At 40.0% G+C, this 19,707-nt stretch overlaps 1 protein-coding gene across 1 annotated transcript in view; it reads right to left on the minus strand.

Annotated features, from left to right (window-relative positions):
- Positions 1–19,426, minus strand: part of CTXND1 (cortexin domain containing 1) — a 35,148-nt gene extending 15,722 nt beyond the window's left edge. The window contains exon 1 of the mRNA XM_071814166.1: positions 19,246–19,426. The gene's annotated coding sequence lies outside the window, so the exon portion shown is untranslated. The remainder of the gene's footprint in view (positions 1–19,245) is intronic.
- Positions 19,427–19,707: the final 281 nt, after the last annotated feature.

Consider the following 19,707-nt stretch of genomic DNA (forward strand, 5'->3'; position numbering starts at 1 on the left):
GTTGCATTAGCTTATTCACAGAAATAACAAATCTCATTATCATCTTCCCTGTCATTGCAGATTAATACAAAGAATTATCTGTCTGCAGTGGCTGAGGGAAAAATCGTTTCCTATTTATTAAAAAATCCTGTATTTTTGTATCGAGGCAAAAATGAGACCTCTGTGTGCACAGCCTGGGATGCAAAGGTGTGCGAGATGCTCAGATTTCTGTGGTGGGAACCAACACAGGCAACTGGCATTTCCTACAGTAGGATAAGGCAAGGAGCCTTGTTTTGCTTCAGGTTGGCTATCCAGAGCAGGATTGAGTCACCTGTAGTGGGGAAACACAGACCTCAAGTTTAGCAGAGTATAAAAGTTAACACTTCTAAAAGAAGGCAAATAAAACCATATGACCTCTTCTGTTCTTTTGAATAAACTGAAAGTAACTATTAAGAACTAAGGGGAATATATTAGGCAAAGAGACAAGGAAGCTCCTTTAATAACTGGAGCCTCCAACATGGCCCCACAGTCTGTAGGTCAGACCAGTACCTGACAGTGCTGTGCTTTCTGTTCAAGCCTACTTTGCAAATTGTGATTCAGTCCAGCACCTCTATCCATTTACCTGGCTACCAAAACTGCACCTGCAGCTTTGAGGAGGGACAACAATAGAAAATAGCCTGAAACTGCCATAAAATTTAGTTCTTATAAATACACCAAGACTCAAAGTAGGAAAGACATGTATTATCTGGTTGATAAAGAGGACAGAGTGTGGGAAGGAGGTTGGAGAGGCTGCTCCCAAACAGCCTGATGTATGTAATGTTACCAAGGTCATAACCCTGTGGTGATGCCCCATGTAAATAATGGGGCTCACATGGCAGAGCTGCCCAGGACAGCTTTCCTGGGTTGAATGAACAGTGCAACTGCAAACCATACAAAAGCAGAGAGGTATGCAGTGCTAAGCTAGAAAATAGCACTGTATGGGCATGATAAAATACGATCTGCACACTACTAGGTACCTCTCTTCGAATGACTTTTCCCTAACAGAGAATAATGTTTGCCTTGCATATACCTGACTGCGAGCACCCTTGAATTAAATTAGTTTTGTAAACATTGGGCTGGCAGTAGGCAGGTTGACTTTTCTAGAAAAATTCTATTAGTAATAAAATGCCTCATAAAAACTGCATTGACTCAACCAGGCAGACTGTGTGCAGCTAGAAACTTCCGATTGCTTCACTTTAACCCAGTATGTTTTGGCTAAACAAAACACAAATGCCTGACGAATGTCACCATCTTTCTGGCAAATGTCCCCAATGAGCATGAAAAGAAAGGGCAACGATGTCCTGAGATACAGGGTGTATTATTCACATGGACATCAGGTTGGTCAGGTCAGTGGAGAGGAAAGGCCCCATGTGAGGTTCACACTGAGTAGAGTCTGTGTCTCCAAGCTACCTATATGAAACTAGGGGGCCACATAGGCTGACAGCCTACACTTGGCATTTCCCATATGATGCAGCAATATGACAAGCACAAACTTTAGCCCTTCTCCCCCTCAACTTTGTTTCCTCCTGCAAGTGCCACACTGACTCACCACTGACTATGCAGTGAGCAAGATGGTGGGTTTTTTGCACTGGTGGTGAGTCCATCTGTCTGAAAGCGCCATCACGATATCTTCTGAGGCCTCGCTAAAATCAGGTCTGAGAGCTGAGCAGTCTCAGGAAACTCCGCTGAACTTTGTCTGAGGGAATCCTTTCTGCCAAAAAGGATGCTCGAACTGGAACTCTGGATTCCCAAGCCAAATTCCCCTTGGTATCACCTCCCCTTCTCTGCCAACTAATAAAAAGCCTCATATTCTCAAAGGGAAGTCCAAGCAGAAGTTTGACTTTGAAAAATAAATGCCAGCAATTATCTGATATTTGATATGGCCGTTTCTATTTATATGCAACTTCTAGTAGGAAGTATTTGCAAATTACAATAGCAGCATAAAAACTTAAACTTGACCACAAAGAATGGTGTCCAAATTACTCCTTTGGCATCTAATGAAGGTATAGTTTAAAGCAACAAGTTCCAACTTAAAACTTCTCTAAGCTTATGAAGTAGTTTCCTGAATGCTATACTGGGGTGGTGGGTTTGGTTTATGTGTGTTTGTTTGGGCTGGGTTGTTTGGTTGTTTTTGTGGGTGTGAGTTTTGTTGTTGTTGTTTTTTTCCTTGGTGACCTACTGCAGTGGACACCAACTAAAGCGTTTGCCAGGTTTCTTATATTTATAACCTTGAAACTGTATTAGCAATCTAACGGTGAAACGTAGCTAGCCTATGCATATCTGTGCATCAACTGAGCAGTGTTTAGCAATGAATGCAGATCTGCTTTTAAGAAATTAGGGACATCCTTACCACACACCACTCTGGTACATGTATCAGCTGGTTTGTGCTGCAGGGACTCCCCTCCATTCCTTTCTATTTAAGGTCTTCTGACAAAACTCATTAGGGTAGCAACCAACTTGCATCAATATAATTTAAGAAATATGAGCATTTGCGTTTTCTGGAGTTCTCCCATGTTGTCCTGAATTTCAGCTGTGCTTTCTCAGTTGTTGAAACCACGTGTGAAGCCATTTCAAAGTGTAGTTACTTGTTCCTCCTGCAAATTTTCTTCTTCCAGGGAAAGTGTGATAGTTTGCTATTTTTATATATTTAAGAAAACTCCTTTACTATGCATTCACAGTTTTCACTTTACCCTTTGTCTGTTGGGAAACTAATAATTTCAAAGATCTACTCTATTACAGAAAGTGACACTTAAAACTGTTTTCTTTTAAAGCTTGAGAAGCGAGATTGCTTCTCTAACTCTGAAAGCTCAGCTTGGGAACTGGATCTATGTCCTTTCCTACCTCATGAATCACCATTCTGGGAATGATTCTGCAATGGGACTTGGAACAGCCTGATAATTCAGGAGCCAGGAGACATCCCAGCTCCCCCACAAACCCTTCCCTTACATATGGCATCGCTGCATCGCTACTGGGTATAAAAAGCCTACAGGATCTGTTTCAGTCAGGAAGCAGCTGGGACTTTGAATGCAGATGAGCAAGTAGATTTAATTCACTTGAGTAAAAAGAGGTCAAGAGGAAATGAACATTAGTTTTCTTGTCCATAATTGCATTTTAAATGCATAATAAGTAGACAATAGTAACCATGTACTAAAGGGTCCAACTGTTCTTAATTGATTAAAATAGCTTCTGAAGACTGTTTCTACTAAGGATTTAACACAACATAGTGTTATACCAATGCACCAGGATGGGTTTGCAGTTATCTACATCTCTCTTCTTTGGGTCAGGCAGCTTTCAATTAATATGGTTTTCCACAGTTCAGATACTGTCACTCAGTGCTGACAGTCACAGGCCTCTGCCCACTGGCCCTAATGGTGGGGAAACAGCAATATACTGGGGGCCTTTAGCACCAGAATCCCAGCTGTCTCCCATGAGAGCTGAACTTCATCCAACCTGTTCCAGTGGTTGGATGAAGTTCAGCTGCAAGAACAAGGTAGAGGTTGGTGGGCAGACATGCTGAGCTGAGGGTATTGTGTCCAGCTGCTCTTTACTTTTTCTTTCCTTTCCCTCTACTCCAATGCCAAATCTCTGGTATAAAATTCTGTGTTGTTTCACCTCTGTCAAAGGTGTTAAAAAACTTCCCCTTTAATAATGCAGAGTAGGTCTGGGAGTGATCACGAGGGCAGTTGTGCTGGTAAACTACAGCAGGTCTGTCAGGAACGGAAGAGTGATGGGTGGTTTTGGAGAGACAGGTGGAAATCATCATTTATCCCAGGTCAGCAGGGTGAGGGAGGCCATGTCTGGCTTTATCCTGGTGAACAGTGCGTTGAGTTACAGAAGCGTGGAGGTAGGAATTGAGTTTCTCTCTGGGATCTTCAGACCTAGGACTCCACCCGCTCTGATGCAAGGTTGGCTTATATTTAATTTTTCAGAGAGGGGAAAAAAATAGTTAATATCTCCCCTCTTTAGGTGAGACAATAAAATCAAGGGCCTGTTTTCTCTGCCTGTGCATGGAAGATTCTAGGAAAAGTGGTTTTCTGTAGGCTCCTGGAATGACAATATTATTTACCTTACCCTTGTCTAGAATGAAGGCTTTTGTTCTCCAGCCAGAGAATGAGAAGTGCACTTCTGAAGTGTCTTGAAGTTGGCTGCAGTACAGGTTGTTCAATATTAATTACAAAAAAGAAATAATAATAGCATAATCATCATGGAAGTATGACCCAAGTGTTTTATTCCACCTTCTGCAAACAGACTTAATAAATCTTTGACTTACTAAATAATTTTCCATGAAATAGCATGGTGACTGCTCCAGGTCCCTGGCATGCAGGCAGACAACAGAATCCTGGCAGAACTTTAATGCGCACATTTGAAAGGCAGCATCTCAGGGCTTTATTTTTTAATTGCAGAGCATTAAATCATACAATCCCTCTAGCTCTAGGCTATGTCTCCACTGTGTCTTATGTTAACTTGTTGTCAAAATAAATTTGATTTGCAAGTATACAACAGTTCAGGCTGACATTTTAATTTTAGATCGCTTATCTGAATGCAATTTTCACATAAGGGCTTAAGCACGTGCCTAACTTTAAATATGTGCTTAGGGCAGCCCTGAAAAGTAAAGCAGTAAGACCAAGATACCTAATTGTGTTTGGGCTCTTAAATTTTCATAGACTTTAATGAGAACAGGGGTTCCTAGGCAGGATTTGGGAGCCGATCTGTTCCTATGCCTTTGACTTTTAACTTAAGTCCAACTAATACCGCCGGGCTTGAATTCACGCTGTAAGTATTTGCATAGTTTGCTGGATAGCACCTGTTATAGAACACCCTGTACGCTGCAGTCCTTGTATTGATGTGGTACTTCTCTTTCCAATCTCCACCTCTACTATTGAATGTTAAGGCAGAAAATTGAAGCATTGCTCATTACAAGTAGAGAAGACCTTTCTGACTGTAAAAATTAATACATTTCTCTGAAATCTTCCCTAGAATTCAGGTTATTTTCTCATATTTCAAGAAACAGTAACTATCTCTTTCCTGTAGGTCAATATGTTTGCATTAATTCAAGTCCATGTGGCAAATGATATCAGATTGAGCTGAAAGAAAATCATAGGTCTATGCTGACTAGGCATATATGCAAAAAAAAAAAGGCTGGAAATAACTTGTTTAATAAATTAATACAAAGCCTTTGACATCATAAGTGCTTCGTACTAACATCCACACAGCTGGTAAAATGGAAGTTTGTCATCCTGAGTATTAACTGGAAGGAAGGTCGGAGAAATTCAGTAAATATACAGCAAGCCTGACCTAGCAGTCATTAGAAACTCAAATCAATGGGTGTTTGTCTTGCAGGACAACATTGCTGCTTACAGACATGTTGAAAAGCTGCAGACTTGGACCAAGTAGATAGAAATCTATATTGGAAGGCTTTTCTTCCTGCACAGAATCTTTCCAGAGCTTTTAATTTACAAATGTTGGACTTTTCCGTTTTAGAACTAAATCCTATCCCACATTTCCTGAGACCTCAACCTCCTATAACCACTTTAGCTGGTGTTTGGGGCAAATGCTGCTGGTTTTTTCAACACCTGATCTTACTACACAACCATGAAAACAGGAGTTCATATACCAAAAAGAGAACTCCTTGCAATAAGGCTTTGGCCAGAGTTACAAGTAGATTTGTGTTCCATTTTAAGTTTCAAACTGCAGTGATATTAACACATGATAAAACCAGCCGTAGCTCCTGGGATGTGCTGAAATTCATGAATGGCAGCTCTGTCACTGCCAGGGCTCAGAAGACAGTGCAAGCTGGGAATCATCCTTTAAAAACATGGAGTTTCTTATTCTTATTTGCCAGGCATGCAGTGAACAGCATCAATACCAATGGACTTGCATATTCACTTTCAGCCTTATTTTGCACCTCGGTGAGATGTTACTGCCAGCTTCAGTCACATAGGATCATATCTATAGTGCCTCTAATGCTCTGCAGGAATGGCAGCAATCATCTCCCTGCTACTTAAAGAGTATCCCACTCTTATTGTCCACTGTATTTCAGCCTGCTTTTAGATCAATTAATTATTTCTCTGTTTCTATTTAACAGGACACAATATTGGTAACTGATGTTAGATGTTTCAAGTGCTGACCTTTTAAGAAGAAAAGCTATTTAGCTTTCAGATTCATTTGCCTATGCCCTAAGCATTGCAGAACTCTATTTGTACATACAGTTTGCCAAATGCTGAACTTACTGACAATAATAGCGAGTGTTTCACTGGAAGCACTGAGCATTAACTGGGAATAAAACTTGGTGCTTCTCCACGGCTGATATGGTTCAGTTCTAGATAAATTCATGTGCTTCGCTATGTTCCCTATGCATTCTGCTTCAGCAGTTTACTTCCTGTTATTTTGATTTTTATGCTGGCTTAAACCTATGGTAAGACAGCGCTGTGCAGACTTTATAACCTCAAGGAATTATTTGTGACACAGTGAACTAGGCATAATTCTGTCCTCATTTAACCCCATAAACAATGAAATCCATAAGTCATCTTCCATCTACTCTGGCATGCAGTGGCACTCAGGGAAATGTTATGCAGAGCTCTCGGTCATGTAAATGTAGGCTGGGACCCTGTGGCTAGTTAAGTCAGCAATGGGAGGACTTGCTTCTGAACAGCAAGCAGAGGAAGCCACAACAGTAAGTCTTCTTCATTTCTCCTTCCCTTCTTATTTTTTCTCCGTATATATTAAAAAAACCCACAACCCCTCACAAAAAACAAGCACCTTTCTCTTAATAAAAAAAAAAAGGGGGCATTTTTCAAGGTTTTGACTCTGGATACCTAAGAGATTCCCCATGCTGCCTGGAAATGTTTGGTCTTATGCTTCAGCAAGATGAGCTCCTGTTCTCCTGCCAACACCAGCCCTCCTGTCCTACCTCACCTGCAACACATGCTGAAGAAAATTAACCCCCCCCCTTCCAGCATTCAGAAAGTTTACACTGCAAACTTTAATATTTGGCTGTTAATACAGTAAATTAGGAGAGAAGGGGGTTGTATTGCTGAGATTTGATTGCTGTTCAGAAATGCTGAGGCATTTAAAGTACTTTGTCATTTAATGAATAATAAATGCATTGATTATTGCCATGCCACTTAAATAGGGAAAACAACACTGGCTTGCATGGAAATATGTCAGAAACAGCTATTTGGCAAAAAGAAGTTGATTATATACAAATCTTTCCTCACATAGAGGTATTTTCTTGAGTGCCTTCTGCTCATCATTCCTTTCTCTTGCAAAGGAGAATTCTGTGGGGGTTTTCTTGTAATCTATTGAAAAAGTGCTTCTATTCTTTTTTGAAACAGTAACCAGCAAGTAATTTATGGAGCAGTGATTTTCCAGCACCCCTTCAGAGTCCCCGTAGCTGTTCTGCTGTAAAAGCAAATACTGCATATTTGCAAAGGAATGAAAGTACATGACCCCAGATTTTATGTTCTGTGCTCATGCTACTGTCCTGTTTTTAAACAGCAGCTTCTCAGAAAGTTACTGAGATCTAAAAAAGAGATTTGCATAATTTTCCTTGCTGTCTTGAAGATGTGGATACTATTCATTCAAGTGCATTCTCACTTGCTAAAAGTGTTTTCACAAGAGCTTTACTAGTTATTTAATACTCTACATGACAATTTGTTTATGGGCTCACTGAATGACAGGTTGCATTAGCCAGAGCTGTGCGGAAAAAGGAAAAGAAAAGCTAATACAACCAGAAGAAACTAAAAGAATAGAAATCAGAAAAATTTGCCCATAAACTCTGTTTAGCAATGGAGTTCAATCTTCGTAGTCAGTTCTTCCTATAACGGGGGGAAAACTCATTAAGATAATATTACGAAGAGATTAAGTGGGGAAAAAAGAAATAGCCCCTATGTCATATGACAAAAGCCAAAGAATTGTAGAAACTTGACTGTCCGTCTTCTTTTTCCTCTGACATGAGGTTGTAGTTGGAGCATTTACTGATTTTTATTTCATGGCAATACAAATAGAGGAAAAACCTTGAAAAAAGAGCTTAATTCTTATTTCGCTTATCCAAGCCAGCGCTGGATCTGATCTGCCTTTCCTCACCCTGACATATTTGGTCTTCTAATCTTATTCCTTGCTTTAAAATTCCCTTTGATTTGGATTCCAAGGTGAGAAAAATGCTCAATAGCAGTGGTGACACGGCACAGCCACCTGAAGCCTTGTTTGCAGCTGCTCCTGGTTCCTGAACTCTCTTACAGCAGCGTTTTGCAAGAATCTCTTATTTTGCAAAGAAAAGCATCAATAATGGAGGAAAAACAAAAATTTAGAATTGAAAGATGTTGTTTGCTGTTATGAAGTAAGGTGGGATATTAAATAATAGATCACACAGAGGAAAGGTTGAAAATTAGTCTAATCACTCAAATTTTGAAGGAACAGCTATTCTTATTTTCCCCTGACAGTTACTACTATGTTTTATGGCTTAAACTGCTCTAAAAAATGCTGACTTTCTCTGTGCAGTCGAACTTCCAGATATTTCAGAAAAGTGCTATTGGGCAGTTGTGTGATAAAATTGTCTGCCTGCAACCATATACATCTATACTGTGCACTCTTCTCTCAGGAAAACTAGTGAATTTAATAGAGCTGGTGGAGAAACTTTTCTTAACCAAAATAAATTTTCTGGACATTAGATGTGCAAGAAACTACGTAGGATCAGGTGATGAAGAGGAGGGGAAAAAGTGGGGAAGATGTAAGGGCAGAGGTTTGGTGCTTCGGAAGAGTTCCTGCCAACGCAGCCCCTTCCTCTCTGCAGAACAGGGTGAGGCAATCCTGGCTTTGCTCTGCTAGAAGGAGACAAGGTTTAAAACCGAAAAGCTCTAGTGATTGGCATCTATTAAGAAAAGATATTTTGTTCCCAGAAAAAGACAAAATATTTACTGTTTTTAACCTTTTTTTTAAAAAAAACCCCACAGACTTCTTTGTCTTTGTTCTCCATACTATCTGTTTAGAGGCAAAGGTTCTTGCAGAAAACAGGTTTGAAATGCCGTACTAATCGCATTGGTTCCTGTCCATGGTCTTTGCCCAGAAAAACAGTGATGGCAAAGTCCTTCGAGAGGTTCCCAGAGTTTCTCTGCCTGTGGGATCACAACTCTGACTGAAACAGGAGTTTGGGGTGGTGATTATTTCCTCAGGGTTCTAATCTGGTGCGATAGTAATGCTATAGTAGAACAATTTGTGCTGAATGTCCCTTGTAAGAAGAGAGAACAATTCTGCAACAGTTCTTTGGGATGATCAGGCACTCATGTTGCGTGACAGTCTTTGGGAAATTATTCCATAGTTGGCTTTCCTGGAGTGAAAACAGCTGGACTCTATGGACTGCATTGCCTCAGTTGTCATAAAGAATCATTTATTGACTCTTTTTTCCCTGTAGCTGAACCCTATTTCCAGCGGTTTCTCCATCCCCTCACAGCTGTCTGTGCCCCAAGGTGAGCTCCTGGCAGGACCTGCTGCTTCTTGGGTGTCTGAGGGTGCCCAGGACACCCTCGCTGGTCAGTGCTTCAGACGAGCCACTGCTGTCACCCACAGTCACTTCTGTCCCATCTAAACAGCGACCCCATCTTGTGTGTGTCCCCATTTCTGAGGAGTTACCTAGAATTACCTGCTGTGTGGTTTCTCAGTTAAGGTTTTGTAAGATCATCTGCCTTGCACTTGAAAAGATGTTTTGAGTCAAGTAGGATTCCCCAAAATAAACTGCAAACAAGGTCACTTGGCCCATCTGAAATCTCTGCCTTGGTGCTTTGCTATCCTGGGTGTGCTCAGACTCTCAGCACCCTCTGGTCGTGCAGTTCTGCATGGGGTTCACATCCTCGCCACTGTTAAATATTAATATCTCCTCAGAAGAGACCTAACGGTAGTGTAAACTGCTTTACATTTCATGAACTCAGTATAAGCAGATGTAATCTCCAAGGGGAGGAGGGAAGCAAGCGAGCATAGCAAGAAACAGAATTTTTGTTTTAAAAAAAGGAATGAAAAGTAGTACGTGAGGTTAGTACAGTTTCCTGTTGTTTGTTTTTCTTTCTTTTTTTATGACCTGCTCCATTGCCTCCTGTTATGTATCCTAATTATTAACTATTAAGCTGTCAGTTAAGTGACCTCTCAATTTAGCCAAAGGTTTTAATGTGGGAGCATAAGGAGATTACAGGAATGAATTGTCAGGAGAGAAGAGAGCTAAAGGCAACTCTTCTGATCCCTAGGCAAATAAGGAAAGAAGACTCTGTTTATACAGAGTATCCCGTTCTTATCAAACCCCAGAGATAAAATTCTGCTAAAAGTGCCAGTGTTATTTCCTTCTCTGTTATTCATTTTTAAAAACTGCTATAGGCATTAATGTTTTGCAGATGCTTGCTTAAGCTACAAATAATATAAATAAGAAAATGCAATTTTTTTCTTGCTGTGAGATGGAAAACAACTTGGAAAATTCTTTTGCACTCTGTCCAAAATATCAGCAAAGCATTTCTGCACTTCAGTGTCCCAAGGCAACGTTCTGAGTATGATGCCAACCATCATTGATTTCCATTTTTTAATGATTCCTTTAGAAAAGTGTTTCAATTTGAACAACCTAAAGCAGGCACAATTATTCCCTTTCTCAACACTCCCATGCTAATTCTCTGACAACTGTCCACCTAAAAGCTTTATCTTTGGTGGTAGGTAGGAGGGAAAGTAGAAAATCCCATGTTAGTGCAAAACCAGGTGGGTGGTTGTGGGGTGGTTTTTTGGTTGTGTTGTTTGTTTGGGGTTTTTTTGGGGGGTGTTGCTGGTTGGTTTGGTTTGGAGTTGTTTTGTTGTTGTTTGTTTTGGGGTTTGTTGTTGGTGTTTGTTTTTGTTTGGGGTTTTTTTGTATGTGTTTTCTGACAGTCTCAGCAGCATTGCTAAGTCACACACCTGAGAAGGGTGGGCTTCAAGACCACTGCAAACCCAGCTGGCTTAGAGTTAGGTCTTGGATTACCCCTTTGTGGCACAAAATGTCAATAATATATGCATCAACCTTGCCAAGTCTCTCTCTGTCCTCTGCTTAGAAAGTGTTGACTCCAAAAAAACCTCCTTTTAGATGCCAAATTTATTTCTTTAGATTCCTGTGCTACAGTCAGCTTCCAAATGGACTCTACAGCAGTTTCCTATAGCGTTTGCTTCCAGTTGGCCAAGGCTTGGAAGTGCACTAGAAAGTCTTATGTTTCCTGGAGATGAAAAGTTTCTCCTTACCTCATTCACCTGAAAAAGTGGCTCTCAAAGCTGTGGTAGAGCTATATCTAGCAAAGTTCATGTTGATGTCTTTCAGTTATTGCTGTCACATAACACATAAACCAGCAATAACTGCAGGTAGGGTAGCAAACATTTTATTAGCATAATACTTGGAACATGGTAGGATTATATTTTCAAGACAGTAAGCAAGTGAGGTAATGTGTCTTTAGAAGTTACCTCTTGTCAGCTGAGTCAGAGTAATAGACTGTCCATGTGCTTTTAGCCCATCTCAGAAAACCAAGTAAATTTAAACCACTAAATCACAGACTTCATAAAAAAGCTCAGCCTGGCTGATTGCATCTGTGGTTCCCTTATATGAACAACTTCACAAATTCTGTTTTAAACTGTAACCTCTGTGAATTTTAACTAAGAAGAGTTCATCTGTAACCAAACTGCCCAGTGAAGTCGCTGGAGCATATATAAATGGTTTTGAGGGCAGCGTGTATACATACACGTTTCAATTTTGAATTTGTGGGATCAGATTGCTACAATAGTAATGGTACTTCTCTTGTATTTATATGGTGTGATGTGGAGGCTGATAGGTTTCAGCTGCTACACATATATCAGATCCAGATACTTGGAACCCAGGGAAATATCACCGAAGAGTTTGTTCCATGCTTGGTACATTTATGCTTTAGCACTAACCCAAAATAGCAGTCAGTTCAGGTGTTTTCTTACGAACAAGTGTCTGATTAAATATCACCTCAAAACATAACTTCACTTTTAGAGCAAGATCATAGCTGCAGGGGAACGAAAACAAAGCTGTTCTGGTGACTCAGATGACATGTTATAGCCCAATCTCTGTTGTATTTAATCTGTGCTTCCCTCACCTGCAGGCAGGGGTAGGGAGCAGTGCTCCTAATGTGCTGTTTCTCCAGGTCTAACAGCCCAAGGAAGGAATCCCCAAGAGGGAAGAGAAAAAAAAAGAATGGCAAAGCTTTGTGTTCTTTGTTTGATTAAAAATCTTAGTATATTTCTTTCATATTGTGGATAAAAGCTACAAAAATTCTGTTGTGGTTGTGGGCTGCAGGGGGTCTCAAGTCCTTCATAGCAGCCCTTTTAACGGGCAGCTGGTGGAAACCCCAAAGATGAACCCTAAGGTTTGCATGTGTGTGTGCACAGCTATACATAAAATGCCCTCTCTGCATTTTACTGTTATTCAACCTCTTGCTCTCATGGACGGGGTTGGTTTCTGCATGGATTGTGCTTCCTAACAGTTAGACATTATCCTTTCGAATCAGTCGTGGTGTCAGAGGGTAGTTTTGGAAACAAATACTAATATCAGCCATTTTGGTGAGTGTGGGCTGTGCAAGTCCTGTCCAGTAAGCTGGAAATGAAGCTGCTTTGGTCAAAAGAGAGAGGTGTATGCAGCTGGCACCCGTTCAGGTGACACATTGCGTTTTATTTTAAAGACAGCAAATACTTCGTGCTACATACTGCTTAAGGAAACTTTCCCATAGAATATATGCTGCTTTGATTTCCTTTCCAGATCTTGATCCATTGGGGGGTTTTGTTTTTATTTTTTTCAGACATATTGCTTTATTTGTATGCACTTACTATACTATTTTTTGCGAAAATCTCAGTTTTATGAGGATCATATTAAGTAAATGCTTAAAAAAAGAAAGGACACTCCCTTGCTGGTTTTGGTTTTGTCTAGTGGGCTACATTTTGAGATCTGAGGATGTCTAAAGGGCAGTTTAAATCAAATCCCAGGCTATGGAGCGCTGCACAAAACACTTTCCCTAGGTGCAGTATTTCTTCATAAGAAAAGATGTTCCACCTGTAACCAAATTTTATTTGTGCTTGTATTATGCTTTCATTCCTCTTTTAAAATGTTATTTCCTTTGTTTCACATCTAATTTAAATCAAGCCACTATTAGAAAACAAGAGGATGGTACATAACTTCATTGTCTATAATGGTCCCACTATAAATCTTTAATGTATGTGCAAGGGCTTAGGCAAATAGAGCCAGTGATGAAAGGCTGCCTGTTTACTCAGGAGAGGGTTGCTCACAAAGGTGAGTGTTTGCAAGGTCAGGATCTCTTGCACTTCTTTTGTTTTTCTGCACCACAAGCAGAGTAACTTTTGCAAATGCAAGAAGCTGTAGATTACCAAAATATTCTTGATACACCTTTCACAGAAATCTCTTAGGTTCTGATCCAAAGTCAGTGGGAGTCTCCTTATTGACTTCCACAGATTTCAGATCAAGACCCAAAGCAGAAGGCGGCTGGGGAGAAGCTCCTTTACAGATGCAATTATGGGTTACGCTTGGTGTTTTTTCCTTGCTATTACCAACCTGTTTCCATTCTCCAGGCAGCTCTTAAAAGATCTCATTACTAACATCTGGCAGAAGGAGAATGATATGAAGTGACAGCAGGTGTTTTCTGAACAGGAGAATCTGCTTCTTTCCAGAAAATACCCACAGTGAACATGAAGATGAGAACTGTAAATGCTGCAGTGGTGTGACAGAGTCTGAATGGGAGAGAATATAATGCCAGTCATCTTCGGTGTGCTGAGCAAACACAGCACCTGGAAAGAGAAAGGAGAGATCTTTCTGAATACTTTTGCAGCGGAGCAAGGATTGGATCAGCTTTATGTATGCATACGATCCAGAAAACAATATTTTCTGGTGTTTCGCAGATGCAGTCAGTAGAAAATCCTTCCATTTCTCTTCCTAGGGAGCATTTGCAATGTCTGTAAGGCACCAAGACAAGCATGTAAAACTGGAAAAAACAAAAGAAATTAAAAAAATCAATATTTTGTAAAATTATGCTTCTAAATATAGGGGTTATTTAAGTCTTAAACTTGTATGATTTTCATATGCAGTGATGTTTTTTGAAGCTCTGAGGTTACTATGCAAGGATTTCAAGTTCTTTTTTTCTAAAATTCTCTCACATGCTCATAGATTAAAGTTTTAAAGAATGAATCCTAAAGAATCTGCAAAACAAAAAGAATGCAGCATTTATTTTTTCAGAGTTCATTCTTTTTGGCTTGGTTTATCCAAGTTTCATGACTTCAAGTAGTTGTGATTTTATCACTATTTGGACTTCTAGTAACGGGATACACTTTCCTAACAAAAATTGGCTCCTCCTGTGTTGAAAGCCAAGGCTTCCTCTTCAGTCCTGCTGCTTTTCATAGTGTCTGAGGCTTTTGGTTCATGGATCCCATCAGGCTCTTTAAAAATCACTGCTGAAAGTGGGCAAGGGCTGCAGAGCCACTCTATTGATATGACATGTTCTTTCCCAAAATTTTCCCCACCGAGAAAGCACAAGGATCACGGAATGACTTGGGCAGCCCCATGGAGCAGATGCTTCATTTTTATAGTGGAGGTACAGAAATCAATATGTCAAGACTCAATGTGACAAACAGTTAATGCCTCCAAGTGAGGCAGAAAAAATGATCTATTACTGTATCTCCTTCTAGCTGAATTATGCTCAGACTGAGGGCTGAATTTTAAACTAAGCTGGTGAAAATCCAGAACAATTCTGCAACATATGGTGTGGCACAGTTGTTTGGTAAGAACTCATAGATATATTGGTGATGCTGACAGAGGGAGTGGGAGCTTGAATTTGAATACGGAAACAAAAGTTGGATGGGTGACACGAGCTACTTTGGACCAGTTTATAATACAAACTGAATGTGTGATGCAGCAAATTCTCCAGTAATCATGAAATCAATCAGACAGGGCAAGGAGAGAATGGGGAGGCTTTTCCACCAGGTAATTTAGATTTGCTTGAGCATGTGGTTCTTTACAGCCATTGGTGCTGATTGAAAGCCTAAAGCAAAGCAATAAGGAAAACCTGTGATTTATGATAAAAAGAAAGGAATCCTTTGTTCTGTTTCCAGGGGAAGAAATGTGAGCATCTGTGTTTTCAGCAGCCTTCTGTCTTGTTTCCTCATCTTTCCCTCTGAACAAAGTACTGACTGACACTGGGGAGATGATGTTCTTCCTGTCTGGAATCTCTCTGGCTGACTACTATGAATTCTGAGTATCTGTGGATAGGACCCCCAGAGGCTTAGTTTTGCCAGAGCTAGGCAAAATAGATTTGAAATGTAAATGCTAAATTACTGCTAAGAAAAGGTGTGTGCCTCTGCAGCTATTGTTCAAGCAAACCCTTGTTCAGTTCGCATGCTATTGCCTTTGTAGTTATGTTCAAAAGGGATGAAAAGATCATTGAAGGTTCCACGAACTAAGTCATGAAGATTCAGAAGTGAGCACACAGCATTTGGAGTTTCCTTCAGATGTTTCAGTGAAAATCAGATATTTGAATTTCAGCCTGACACTGATCATCGGGTTTATTAGGATGTGTGTTTTCACAGCCTTAAAGTTCAGTGTATTGAATTATCTTCCAAAAAGCCAGATGCCAGGATTCTGGCCTAAAGCTTTAAGGAGGGAGGTTGAGGAATCATGGATCAGTTCTTCTGCACCTTCTGTAGGTCAAACTGCCTTACAGGTGCACTTTAAAAGTACTGTGCAAAGTGTAGAGCGTGGTCTTTCTAACTCTGGATGGGTTTTGGATGCGTAACTATACCTTTTGAACAGCACTTGGAAAAGGCGAGTTCATTATTTTTGCTCTGTTAAAACCAGAGTTCTGGCAGCAGTAGTTAGGAAGCACTCAATCTTAGTCCTTTAATCCTCCTTGAATACTACTGCACTGCTGCTTTATTCTGGGGGCTGGTGTGGGTGTGGAAAACGAAGAGAGTCACTGTGGCAAGGAAAATATTCTGAATTGTAGCTATTGCACAGTATTGAGCAATTGCCCTCGGTAAGAAGTGATAGTAGCAAATAAAGGCATATTCATTTTGTTGTTGGATTGTCTAAGAATATGTCTGAAAATCCCAATTAAATTCAATCTTAATGTTCAAAGCAGATATGTATAATGAAGATTCTAAGGGATCTTCTTTCATACATATGAATAAAATAATTATTATGCAGCATATCTGAGTAGTTGACACTGTCAGAAAGTCTACCGTTGAATAATGGGAAAGGAAGAAAATGTCCTTTCTTTTGTAGCTGGAAAGAATTGACTCTGTATGTGGCACATTTTGGACATCACTTACTATAAGATATTTTTCTTTATAAACATGACAGCTCTACTAAGCATGGTACAAAATTTCTCTATTATTAAATGAACACAGCTAAGCTTATCTCTGAGAACATGCTGAATATCATATCTTTCAATGTAGCGTACGCACCATGGGTTCCTGGTGCAACTACGACACATTTTCACTGTGCTTTGAAATTATGGAGCATGTTTATCCACCCACTGTCCATTCTTTTATACTGTTTTGTACTGGAAGTTTTGCCTCTGATACTTAAATGACAAGAGAATGCGATAATAATTCATATTGTAAGGAAACATTGTCAGTGTTTCTACAAAAGGAAAAAGTCATAGGAATATAGTGGTGTGAATTAAAGTAGTTTAGGTGACTACCAATGTTGAGCAGCTATTGTTAATTAAATCGACTTGCAACTCATTACTGGCAACATATGTTAAAAATCAGTAAACTTCCCTTTGCATGGATCTCTCTAAGATTGCAATGCAATAATGTGACTTATGAAGCCAGGCTCTTCCCAGGGTTACTTAAAAGACAAGATGAAGAAGTGAAAACATTGGTTTACTAATTTATTCTAGACTGTTGAGAAATTAGATTTTACACCTAATGTTTTCCATTTTAATTTTGACACGAACAATAATATCTGGCAAACGATTCTAAGGTTCCAGTTCAGGAAACACGTTTTGATTAGAGACTCAGAATTGCATGAAGGCATAAAACAAGCTGTAATGTTAGTTTTTGTCTCATGATTCTCATTATGAATCCAGTATCTTTCCAACACTCTTATTTGCATTTGTTTTCCTCCCCCCACTTGGTTCCTCAGAGAAAATAATTTGAAAATAGTAGCTTGTTAAATTATCAGAATTAGTTTCCCTGAAAATGCCTGATGATAATGTCATCAAAACAGCGTGTTCGGAGCACGTTATAGTTACAGGTAAAATCACTGCTATTTCCTCATGATAGGTAAATCAATACTAGGTTTATAACTCTTATTCAGAGCTATTTTATAATAAATCCTCATGTTCCAAGTTCATTATCAGCTTTGCTGGATATCTAGATGAAGAAAACAGGGACAGATGACATTAACATTGATTGGGAACCCATCGCTGGAAAAATTACACCAATCTTGGGTTCAGGTCTTTAAATGGGAGTGACTGTAACACCCCCCAAGTGCTCACAAACAGAAAGGGAGAAGTCGGGATAGGAGAGAAAGGGAAGTGGGATCAGATCGGATTCAGATGCGATTCATCCTCCTCATAGATCTGTCCATCTTCAAAGTTGTACAGCTAATGAATAATTATTGTTTATTAATTGTTCGTTATCTGAACGATGGCAACTCAATAGCACAATGTGTCATAAGGGTTTTTTTAGGCTAAAAAGAGAAGATTTTTTCTGGACTGCAGTGTCAGAAGGAATCGCCCTTATCAGCACCTGGGTCTCAGTCTCAAGGAGGAAAGTCTCTAAGACATGCATGTTGCATGGGACTGGAAAACTGCTGTAACTTCCAGAGTATCTCCCAGTGTCACGAACTGTGCCTGGGAATAAACATTATACACATCTTTAGCAGCATCCATGCAAAAACTCTTTCAACAGGAACTGAACTTCATTTATCTAATTTCTGAGAATTATCCCTTCTAATAAAGTGACACTACAAATATTGCCCAAAACTAAAATGACAAAGATAGAGGAAATGTTTTCTTCGTAATGCAAAGGCTTCCTAGATGTTTCCCAGCTGTTTAAAGTAACTAAATAAACCCCAACTTTTAAACAAAAATAGTTGGAAAATTAAAGACTGCTTTCATTAGTGCTTCTTTACAAGAGATCAATACCTATTTAATATTGACATTTGAGTGAACAGCAAGAAAAGAACCCCTCACTTTTGGCACTTGTGTGTACTGCTACCTAAATAATGTAGCATGCATTACCTTCAAGAGTTAAACATGCCTGAAGCCCGAAATGGCAGTGATACCTACACCAGACCCTCGTAAGTCACTGAGAAAGCTGTATCAAGAAACCAGAGGAATACAGCTTAATATTAGCCCCTAAATTAACAGAATGAAAACTGCATAGTCAAATTTGCTTTAAATGCCGCAGAGTTTCTTCCAAAGGCCTGCAATTATTGTGCAAACTCTAATTTTGCAAACAGTTTCGAACTATGTAAAAATCTCCCTTCTTATGAAACTTTAAATCGTGCTTTCCCTCTCCTACCCAGTACAAATTGAAAGCTGTTACTGCAGAGTACACAAAGAGAACATTTGAATCGGAAGAAAACCATAGGTATGCTATGATAAAGTACTGCTTATGAACATTTATCTACAAAAAAGCATCTGTAATTTCAGACCACATTGAAGTATTTACCTCAAACTAGAAATCAGCTGGATCTGCTGAAGTCAAATAGTATTATTCATCATCAAGGTGCTCATTCACACAGTTGCAATCTACAATTTATTATTATCCCATGGCACAGTCCCTGTAAATCTAGTGTTAGAATATTAGTACAGAAAATAGTTTGCACCCAAGCAGAGGAAGCATGCTGTATAATTAAGAAACAGCACACACATGTATGCTGACGTTGTTATTAAGCACCATCTCTGTTTAAATGCTGTCAAACATGACTACAGAGAAAAGCCACAAACCCAACTAGTTCAGCACAGGACCAGACAGCGAGCGCTCCCCTGCAATACACACACATCCACACAATGCCAAACCACAGTGTCCCTGCATATCGGCTCCATCCCCTCACTTCATTTAGGAAAACAACAACAAAATCATGCAGTTCTGACTCTGCTCCCGGACTGGAGGTTGTTTTTCTCTCTCCCAGCAAAACCTGCAAAGCTTCAGCTCCTGATTAACCCTGGGAACCGGTGCTGCTGCAATATCCCAGTCACTTACTGCATTGCTTTTTCAGCGGAGCAGAAGTGGCTGCTCCTCCCGGGCACACATGGCTCTGGCAGCCGGAGGGGTTCTCTATTCAGCACAATTCAGCTCCCAAGTCTCTGCGTGTGGAGGGTAATTGCCTGTGCTCTTTACTGGGGTTTTCTGGTTGCAGCGACTGCTCACCCTATCCATTGCCTCTGGTGTATGCTAAGTAAGCAATCCCCTGGGTCTTCATAAGGAAAGGATGAAGAGTCACAGCTTTGGAGAGCAGATAAGGTGTTCTGCCGAAAGCCTCTGTGCTTCCATGGCATTTTAAAGGCGAAGGGGCTGGGGATGCCTTCATCTCGCCTGACAGTTCTTTATAGTGTAAGTTGTTGTGTTCTGTAACTTGCAGTCGAATTTGCAGCCAAGCGCAATTTTTTATGTTTCAGAGAGACCCTGAGTTTACAATTTCGAGTCAATGCATTTTTACATGTT

The sequence above is a fragment of the Patagioenas fasciata genome, chromosome 12, assembly GCF_037038585.1.
Source record: "Patagioenas fasciata isolate bPatFas1 chromosome 12, bPatFas1.hap1, whole genome shotgun sequence".
Lineage (NCBI taxonomy): Eukaryota > Metazoa > Chordata > Aves > Columbiformes > Columbidae > Patagioenas > Patagioenas fasciata.